General features: G+C 39.4%; 1 protein-coding gene across 1 annotated transcript in view; it reads right to left on the bottom strand.

Annotated features, from left to right (window-relative positions):
* ST6GAL2 (ST6 beta-galactoside alpha-2,6-sialyltransferase 2) overlaps positions 1-8,577 on the bottom strand; it is a 180,267-nt gene extending 171,690 nt beyond the window's left edge. The window contains exon 1 of the mRNA XM_072031436.1: positions 8,447-8,577. The gene's annotated coding sequence lies outside the window, so the exon portion shown is untranslated. The remainder of the gene's footprint in view (positions 1-8,446) is intronic.
* Positions 8,578-10,170: the final 1,593 nt, after the last annotated feature.

Raw genomic sequence — 10,170 nt, forward strand, 5'->3', positions numbered from 1 at the left:
TAGCACTGGAGGATCAATTATAAAGGTAGCACTTTTTTCTCTTCAACACCATTTATTTATTTATTTATTTTCTGGGAATGGAAGGTTCATATTTGTTTGCCAACAGATCTCTTCCAGTCTGATCTCTCCTGATGCTGTGGACGATGTGTTCATGTGATGATATTTAGCTCAAAGAGAGAAGGTCATACACTAAAATGCCACTCAACTCTAAATGATCCAGCAATACAGAAGGATTGTTTGCTGTTGGAAAGAAAGTAAAAGAATTATTCTGTCACTGAAAAGAAATCGAAGATTCCCATACATTACTGTAGCTCAGGGTCACTTTCTGTCATGCTCATTTCTTCCAACTGGACTGTTTTCACCTTGATATGCTCATTCTGAGATAAATGTACTTCTCCAGCAGATAACCAAAATGTTACCCAAAGATGAGCTGAAAATTCACGTGGAAGATTACAGAATGTACATATTTAGATGAGAGGGATGAGTAATGCAGCTTAATTGTCTAAATCACTCAGAAATCCAAATTGTATGCCACATGTTACTTTTTAAACTAGCCATAAGAATATTTTTGTTATAGTTTTAATTAATTTGTACTAAATGCCTTTAACAAGTGCAGAGATGAGAAGAAAGAACACTGTTGTGTTCTGATTTTGATTGATCCTCAGTGTTTTGATTTTGTTTGACCCTTGCATTATAAGATTAGATTTTAAGGTACATTATCTGGAAATGTGATGGTCCTTAATTTTTTCATTTGAGAGTCATGGGTTTAAGCATACTTCACAAGGGTGTTATTTCATGTAATCTACATGTATAATCAGAAGCTGGTTACTCCAGTATGCTCTCAGTCCACACTTGTTAAAAATTAAAAATGAGAGCTACACTGACGTACAGGTGTTACATGTTTCTTGGGGAACAGCTTTGGAATGCAGCTGTAGAGTGGGTACTTCCAGACATAGCAATATATATGTTTATGCTGACACTTTGCTGAACTAAAATCTCAACACTGAATATCTTAAGATAAGATTTAAGCCAGATTTAAAGCAGACAGGCTTAGCCAACTCTAATAAATAGCACACTCATTACTGAGATGTAGAGTTGCTTGCTTAGAAGTCTGTGTATGACAGGGTGGATTAGTTGCAAATTAGGAGTCTCACTATAGTTGTGTTCATGTGAACTCACACATATGCCTGCATCCACAATCACAAGTGATTTATGCTTGAGGAGACAGCAGAGTCTGCTAGCTAAAATGGACATGGTCCTTGTAGGTATTGTGTTTTCCTGGAAGAATTCCAAAAATTGAACAGATGGCAAAAGCCTGATGACTTTTCAGATATTTTATCTGGAGCATAATGGAAGTGATGCACTACCATGCAGTACCATGATGCATGTTCTTTCCTCCCTCCACTACCCTGTTACCAACCCTGTTCCTTTCCTCTGTTAGCCAAATAAAATATCAGTCTTGTTTTAACATAGTCCCAAATACATGCCAAGAGAATCAAATCCTAAAGAGGAAGGACATGCAAGTGCTATTATTCTTTGCCTTTTAGTTTGCTTTTATTACAAGCCACTTCTGGTGGGAGGCCAAGCTAAAAACCATGGCACCTAGCTGAATAACAGACGTGCTGAGCTCTGATCTCAGACACACCTGGCAGCAGGATATGGAGCTAGAAAAATATGCTCAGAGAATTTAAAGGGGATCTGTAGTGCAAGCAAGGCAGTACATTACATCTGTATTGCTCTCTGTAGTACCTTGAAAAGTAGCATCCAGTGGTGCTTCCCAATGAGCAAAGCAGAACAAATGTTTGCATACACTGCACAGCATTCTCATGAAGAAATCTAATTTTTCATTTTTAAATACATCATTGTGACTATTTATAATTTCTAAGGCTTCATACTGCAGTTTTCTGGTGCAAACATCAGGTGACATCTGTGAGAAGTTCAGTCAACACATTAGCTCTTTCTCCACCATTGCCAAATGATTTCACCTCCAAATGATTATTTTTTAATTCTGAGAAAGTGGCCAACCATACTGTGTCATTCCAGAAAAAAAAAAGAAAAAAAAAAAAAAAATATATATATATATATATATATATATATATAATGGACTGTTATAGTATAGGGATCTGGAGAACAACTCACAATCCTTATTTCCCTTATTTTCCCTTTATCTCCATCAGTTGGTTTGCGGATAATAACAGAGGTTAAGAGATGTTGCCTCCCAGGGCAGAGTCTCAAAGACGCTGAACAGGGACATTTGGGCTCTGCAACAGGAAGCAACTTGGCACCAGCAGTGCCCCAAAGAGGCTCAGAGCTCCAGTCTCAACGCATGGGTCTACAGGATTTCCCAACTGCACACAAAAGACATGACTGCCTTTTTCTGAGCCAGAGTCAGGGTACTTGCTCTGATAATAAGCTCTAGGCAGTTGATCAAATCTCTAGGAGGTAGGCAGCAGCTTGGAGAAAAAGCTGTTTGGAATTTTCTTGTTCTCTGCTGAATCTAGGCTTGAGTAACCTTGTTGACCTCAGGTTGAATGCAGCTAAAAGACAACAGGGGTTTATAAGACGGGCAGATCTGGCTTTATATGAAGTCATTTTCCAGCAATTTCAGTTTGAACACAATGAAAGAATCTTTTTATATTTAACTATCTGAGTTTTCTTTTTTTAAGACTGTATCAGAAATTACAGTTTTAGTTGAGCTAGAGAGGTGGTCTGCTTTATTCTTTCTCAAAAAAAAAAAATGCAGCACAAAAATAGTTCTTGATAAAAGTTCTGTTATCTTTTGGAACAATATTCTCCCTGTTGTGCACTGGGCTGCTCTAACTTGTATTTTCTCCCAGTGATCACAGTGGAGCAACAAGATAAGCGAGGATGTAGAACAGCTCTTCTGTACATGTTACCGTACTCCATGAAACAGATCTTGTCTACTCTGCCCTGTCCCTCCATCCAGGCTTAACCCCCCTGAATTGAATGAAATTCATCAAGGATTAATTCATCAAATGCTTTTACTTCAGCAAAGGGATGGTTTGTTGTTCTTTAAGTGCAGCACAGAACACCCTTTAAGTTTTGTTAAGTTATATTTTAAAATACTAAATAGGGAGTTAAGAGCAGGCAGTGCTCCAAAACCTGTTATTGTTTTATAGAGCCCATTTCAGCCAAATGAACAGTTAGGCTTGGGACATATATGCATCAGGAAGATATGGGCTGTTGTTGTTTTGATTGTTTTGTGCTGAATTTTACTGAAGGTGTCAGCTGTCAGTTATATGAGCGTGTTTCTGGTCAGAAAGAGAATGCTGCAAGAACATGCCTTGTTAGGGCACTTATCAGCTCCCCATGGATTCACCTTATCTAGTTAACTGTCAAAAGCAAGCACAGTAGTCAATTCTGTGGAGCCAATATAACTGTCAAAGAAACTGGTATATCTCAGTATCATTGATATAATTGCTACGTCCATTCCCAGACCCTCATTCTAAAACTGGTATTCTAAGTCTCTTCTTCCAACACTTGGGTGTGCATTTTATTATTTATAAAAAAGATAGAAGTAATAGATGGGGGAACTGAAGCCCTCAGTGACCACAGCACATGTAGTCACACCTTGAAGGGGTCTGTAGCCTGCAGGTGCTTCTGTGCTCAGCACTTTGGAGAGAAATGCTCCTGGCATCGCTGGCACCACTTAGTTGGCTGAGTCTGATACTGGGAATATCAATTAATGGCATGGGGGGTGAAGTTCTTTTACAGGAGCACCTACAGGCTGCAGCCAAGAACCACATAGGTGCTGACCATGTAGGTACTGTGCAGATAACAAGGCAGAGTCCCTGCCCTCGATACGCAGTCTAAGCAATGAAGACAGGTGAAGTGTGTGTAATTGGAGGGGGAGGCAGAAATATTATCTGACTTTTGCAGATGAGAAACCATATTATCTTAAGGTCTGAATGCTAGCAACTGAACACCAGGGTCAGACTCCCATAAAGAATTTGTTTACCAAGGTTTTCCATTTGCAAATAGCATCTTACAAGACATTCAGGAAAATAAAGGAATAGTGTTGCATCTGAATGAAACTCTTTAGGTCTCATGGCAATGTATTAAAACATATCGCATCTGAGTGTTTGTCAAGTACAATATGCAAGTGGCTAATGCTGCAGTCAAATGCATTTTTCCAAGGAATCAGCTGCTTTCTTATTGCATTTATCAAATATATCTCCATGGAATGGTATTTCCTAAGACATGAATCAACACAACATATGTTATAGTGCTTCAGCTTTGTTTTCATAATGGAAAGAAGCTGCTTTAATAGCATCTGTTGTAGTACTGGGAACATATCCTGCCAGAGTTTTCCAGTGAAAAGAAATATCCAATTTCAAGTCAAAGAACTTGAATGCAGGTTTAATGAAATGCACAGGCTAGCTGTGGTCATGCCTGCTATTTCCTAGTTATGTTCTGCACTTTTTTCCTTTCTTTAATTATTTAGCAGATTTAACACACACAAAAAAGCATAATATAGGGAAAGCTCAGACTCACTATGTGATTTCTGGATGCAGATATTCTTTTTCAAGATAGCAAGGAATTTTGACTATAAAGTCCTATTGAAGTCATCAGTTGATTTTCATGTATGGTTTTATCTTCCCTATGCTGCTGTTGTCTTCCTAAAATTTACATCGTAGATTATCTTCCTTTGAGAGAATAATAAAATGAAAACTTGCTGTATTGGGATTTGGTAAACTGCCTCTAACCTAATTTATATTATGGGGCACCAATTACTGGGGAATTCATATGCTGCTAAATGTCAATTCCACTCCTGTCCTAGCAATGACAAAAATAATTTGTAAGTCATTGTAATCACAAGAATGCCATGCTGGAAAATCTCCATAGTGTTCTTTCAGAAATCCCCTGATAACTGCATAAGCTTAATTTTTCAAGGCCTTTCCACCCTTACCACAGCCCTGCAGAGGACAGAGGTAGTAGATGCTAGGAATTTGAGTCCTTTCTCCAGGGACAGTAACAAAAAATTTACAGAAGAAGGCTTGAATAGGTTTCTCTATTTTTGACCACGCTAAATTGCAAGGAATTACAGAAAAATTGCAGCTAGGATTAGAAGATTGCATTAGGTTTTTATCCACTCTAAATACTCTAGCTATGGTTAATATTTCATGTTTCCATGCAGTATGATGGACATGAAGGTGAGCAATGAGTGGAGACGTGATACTTGTTCCAAAGAGCTTTAGTCTAAGTTAGAGGCAGAGGGATTCCACAGGAAAGGGGGAGAAAGGGGGAGAGAAGAAGAAAAGTGTCCAAGAGCAACAGGGAGAGTTTTTAGAGCAATAAACAATGAATTACACCAGTCTCTGCTTCCTTGGTTTCATTTTGCAATTCTTATATGAAGAACTGTAGAGCAACTGAAGTTATATACTACCAAAAAAAAAAAAAAAAAAAAAAAAAAAGGAAGAAAAAAAAGCTATGCTCAGCATAGGGAATGCCCTTTGAAAACCTCTGTTTATTCAGTAGGCTAGGATATATCGACCCTTATGCTTTAGCAGTGGGTATTGAAATGCCTGGATTGATACATTTTGCTATATATAAAAATAGAGAGGGGAAATAGAAAACTTTGACATATAAAAGGATGATAAACCAGAAACGTAATTTGAAAGAACTCTGCCAGTGTTTGAGTACCTGGCATTTTCTGCCTCATGAATTGTAATCTTTGATGGGGGGCAGGGAGGCAAGCTCATTTCAAGTCAGAGAGTAACAGAGAGAATTTCTGATGAAAACACAGGTAGGCTTGAAGGCACATTTAGATCTCTGTGGCTCATACTGGCAAAGTCTGAAGACTCTTTGTATCGGTGAGAACTTGGGACAGTGTCTGATCTCCTCCAAATATAACTCTGCTGAAGCTGGTGGAAAGGATGGAGTAAGCCACTGCCTGGAAACACGTACTGGCTACATGTGGAAACACATACTGCCTAACTTCAAGTGTGTTAGAGCAGCCCAAATATAAGCAATATGCCCTGCCCACCACTTTCTAAGCTTCCTACTGTATGGGTGTGTGGGTACATGCTAAAGTGTAGGGCAGCTTTGTCCATCAGATGCATGTAGTCCCCCGTTTAGGAAGAGACTAATGGTAACTTCCTCATCTCACTCCTCTTGGGACAGATCTTCAGGAAGATAGAGAAGGCAGATGCCTTATGCCATGGGCAAGGCTCTACAGAGCAGGAATGGCCATGAAAACAGAGGTGTTGCCTACAAACTAAGAGACTCTCCTTGTCTCTTTTTCTTGTGCTGAGTTCATCATCCTCACAGAATACAGCGTTTCCAGTAGGCAAAAGTGCCGTGGCATCTGACTGCCAGCAAACAGCCCCCAGCACTTTTCTGCCATACTGACCTGATATTAGGTTGCTTTGTGAACACCATGCCATGCTAATAGCAAATGGATTACAATGGAATCCCCTTACTAAAACGAACACGATTAAGACTGAATTTGATAAAGGATGTGGCACAGAGACAAATTAAACTACCTATTCCTACTCCTGTTCATACTGAAATTCTTCTCATTGATATATTTCTGCTTTTTCATAAGTCCAAGCAGATGATTAAAGCAAAACAAACTTAGAAAAGGCAGAGCATTGTTGTGCTGAGAGTATTCTAGCAAGACATTTATGCAGCTGTTGGACATTAATACAAAGCAGAAAACAACAAAAAAAAGTGTTCTTTGCTTACAGATTCCCCTTCTCCCCTCCCTCCACAAGATTATTCTCAGTTTTGCACCGCAGTATTATATTTAATGCATTATGTGTCCCAGGTAATGATGCAATTTTAACAACAGCTTATTTTATTGATAAAGTAGTCTCTGAAAACCTGGAACATGTAACATATTCCTACTTACATCCTCCACTGCATGAAGTTATATAAGCTCAAATATCAATTCCTTAGTCATCTGCACCCCTTTGCATGATTCCCCTTTCAATATTGTGTAAAATGACTTGAGTTTCAGGAAGCAGTACCTATTTTGTTCTTGGCTGCAGATCTGAGCTCTGTTTTAATATTAGTTTATAAAAGTTGTCCTTTAATAAACACTGAATCCTTCTGAGAGAAAAAGAGAAGAAAAAGAAAAAAAAAAAAGTCTGTCTGGTCCTTTTGACCTGTAGAAGAGACATAAATTTACCCATTCTAACTGGAAAGCAACTATTGCAAGCTAAAACCTAATCCTTTGAGCTATCATGTTTGCTCAGTAGCAGAGAAAATGATGTCTAGGGACTCCAAGCAGCAGTTTCAAATCACTAGTGTATGTTTTCTAAATATAAAGAGCAGCTTTACCCCTCATAGTTATAAATATGGCTATGTCATCTGTATGGTCCAATGCACAGCTGTAGCCAACAGAGGTCTGGACTGGACTGACAGTAACAGATGAGCCAGTGCTCCCATGTCTTGCTAGTCAGACAGACAGCTCTTGTTGACTGGACTTACCCCAATCTGGGGTAAAACAGTAATTCTGTTACTGTTCTGTATTGCTAGCCAATAACCTCCTGACCATCCCTGGAGTAACTCGTTCATACTTTTCAAATCAAAAGACAGCCAACTCCAGTGCAATGGGACCCTCCAATAGCTGCATCATTCAAGGCTCTTTTTTATAATGCCATTGCTCAGCTGGGGCAAAGAGGGCTGCAACCTGACCTCTTTCATGGCCTCTATCATTTTCTGTTGAGCCTAATGAGCTTGACTTACAGCACCAGGGTTAATAAAAGTGCCTGACAGAGAGTGTTTTTTGAGACATATACTGAAAGAAACTACCTGGAGAGTGCCACTTGTCAGGCAGATGACTAATAAAGCATGTGATACAAGCACATTTAACAAGCATAAACATTGGCATCTCCAGCAGTAAATGTGCATCTCCTAGCTTTCTGGACTTCTCCTGAGCATGGTAAATCTATACAATCAGCACCAGAAACATGGACAAGAATGCACATGCATTTAAAAAGCACACATATCTCCTCTGAAGCTGCAGCTCTCATCTTTCTCGATAAAAGTTCTACATTTCAAAAGCCATCGATCAGCAGGAAGACATAGTTTCTTCTTTCTGAGCCTATTAACACATTCAACACAACAAAGGGGGAGAGGAAAACAAGAGGAAAATGATAGCAGGTACCAAAACAAAACACAAACACTCTACTTGCTGCTCTGAGAAACATTCACTAGTCTCATATCCTATAGAAAAAATCTGCTGTTTCCAGCACTCCTGAAGGGACTTAGCACTGCTCCTGAGCACACAAAACATTCCACACAATTGCCTCCACATCCCAGCAAAGCACACAAGATCCCACACATTTATTGCAGCAGCCTTGGAAATCTAATAGATCTGATGCTGCGCACAGGCTCCGAGTGCCCCCACGGTCCCCTGCCACCCCCCTCCTTCCTTTCGCTGAGTTAATCCGCAGCTCTGCCGGCTAAGGGGACTTACCAAGGGCTTTTCGATGGGAGAATGCAGTTAGGCGCTCTCACACACACTGGAAGAGCTGCTACCCAGTAATGAAGCAGGCACTGAGAAGTCTCACTCTTTCAATAGCTATTCAGGTAGCGCTGCCAGCTTTCTCTAGCTCTCTGCATACACACACACATTGGGGGGAGAGAGAGAGAAGGAGAGACGCAATAAACTCTGGCTATAATTAAGAGAGCTCCTTTTTACAAATTACAGCAGCAAGCAATCCCTTCAGCAGCCTTTTTAGCATGATCTCTTCAAAACGGAGTCCCTTACAAGTAACACAGCATCCTTACTACTCTCTTTCCCTCTCTCTCTTTATTTTTTCTTACAGAAATATAAAGCCAGCTCTCTTGGAGATTTAGTCACTGATGTATCATAGGGAGGTTATTGTTGTTCAGAGTTTTGATTTTTTTTTTCTTTTTATGGTGAAAGTTTTATTATGAAATTCAACCTAGTTTGCAGCTGAACAGAGACCTGACTCTGCTCTTTATAAGGAGCAACCTCTCAGTAAAGCAGTTTAAATCAATAATTTCGTGCATTTAATGACAGTGTTTATGAAACAAAGCATCTGTGCTAAGCAATTCACTAACCGGGAAGGTAGTAGTTTAGTAAATATATATCATCACCTTTTTGTATGTACGTAAACCATTAAAGGCAAAAACAATAATACATGCAAATGAATAGAAAGATTTATAATGGAAGTCCTGAACTTGGAAATGTTTTACAGAGAGCACACATATAGTGCCCCAGTGTTCCAGTTCCACAAGGAAAAAGCATCCATTGTATCAGTTAAGGGTGAGTGTTACTTGTCCCTGATATGCATGAAATAAAAACCGTCATAAAATGTTGGGATACTACTGCATTTGGCACAGGGATTTGATGGATTTAAGAAAGCTAAATCTCCAAGATAGATCTTTTCTTTATTAAAGAATCCTCTTTCTCCGAGGCTTTAAAATTATTTATCCTTTCATTACTTCTGATGTCACCTTTGATAAAAATCAGATAAAATATATCCTTTCCCTAACTAAAAGTGAAAGTGTTTTGGAAGAGTTCCTTCCATCAGTCCATCTCTTTTTTTCACACATAATCAGCCATACACCCACCTACACACATACACAACATGATAGCAAAAGTAACAACTGGGAAAAAAAACATCAATTACCTTTAATTTGCTAACAGCCTTGTTCCCCGGAAAGCAGTGGCTTTCTCTCTATCTTAGTACTGTATAATCATGGGATCATCTGCAGGGTGGATGAAAAAAAGGGTGAAGAAATCAAGAAGGGTGTATGAATGTGACTTTGCCCCCATGAGCAAAGCAGCCAGCACCACACAGCCTCCTCTGAAGAGCCCCTGTGTGGCAATGACTTTAAGGACTGTTCCTTGGTACCACTATCCAGAGGCATGGAGAAACCTTTTTAAAGGATGGAAACAGTGAGAAGGAAGCAGTCACAACTGAGAGTTGCCTTACTGACAACTCTACCTAAAAGAATTAAAAGCCCCACAAAGTGCTGTGACACTCCTGTTCAGCCTGCTAACCTTTTTGCAAGAGATGTTTTCACACACAGCTGTCCAGCTGTTAATCTCCAAAACATGCATTTCATATTTAATTACTCTTCACCAAAGACAAATAATTCTGGGGCCTTGCCAAGTTTATGAGGAGGTCATAAAGGATAAAACATTCAGGCAGATGCTACTTCTGCGGT

Source organism: Anas platyrhynchos, chromosome 1 (genome assembly GCF_047663525.1).
Source record: "Anas platyrhynchos isolate ZD024472 breed Pekin duck chromosome 1, IASCAAS_PekinDuck_T2T, whole genome shotgun sequence".
NCBI lineage: Eukaryota > Metazoa > Chordata > Aves > Anseriformes > Anatidae > Anas > Anas platyrhynchos.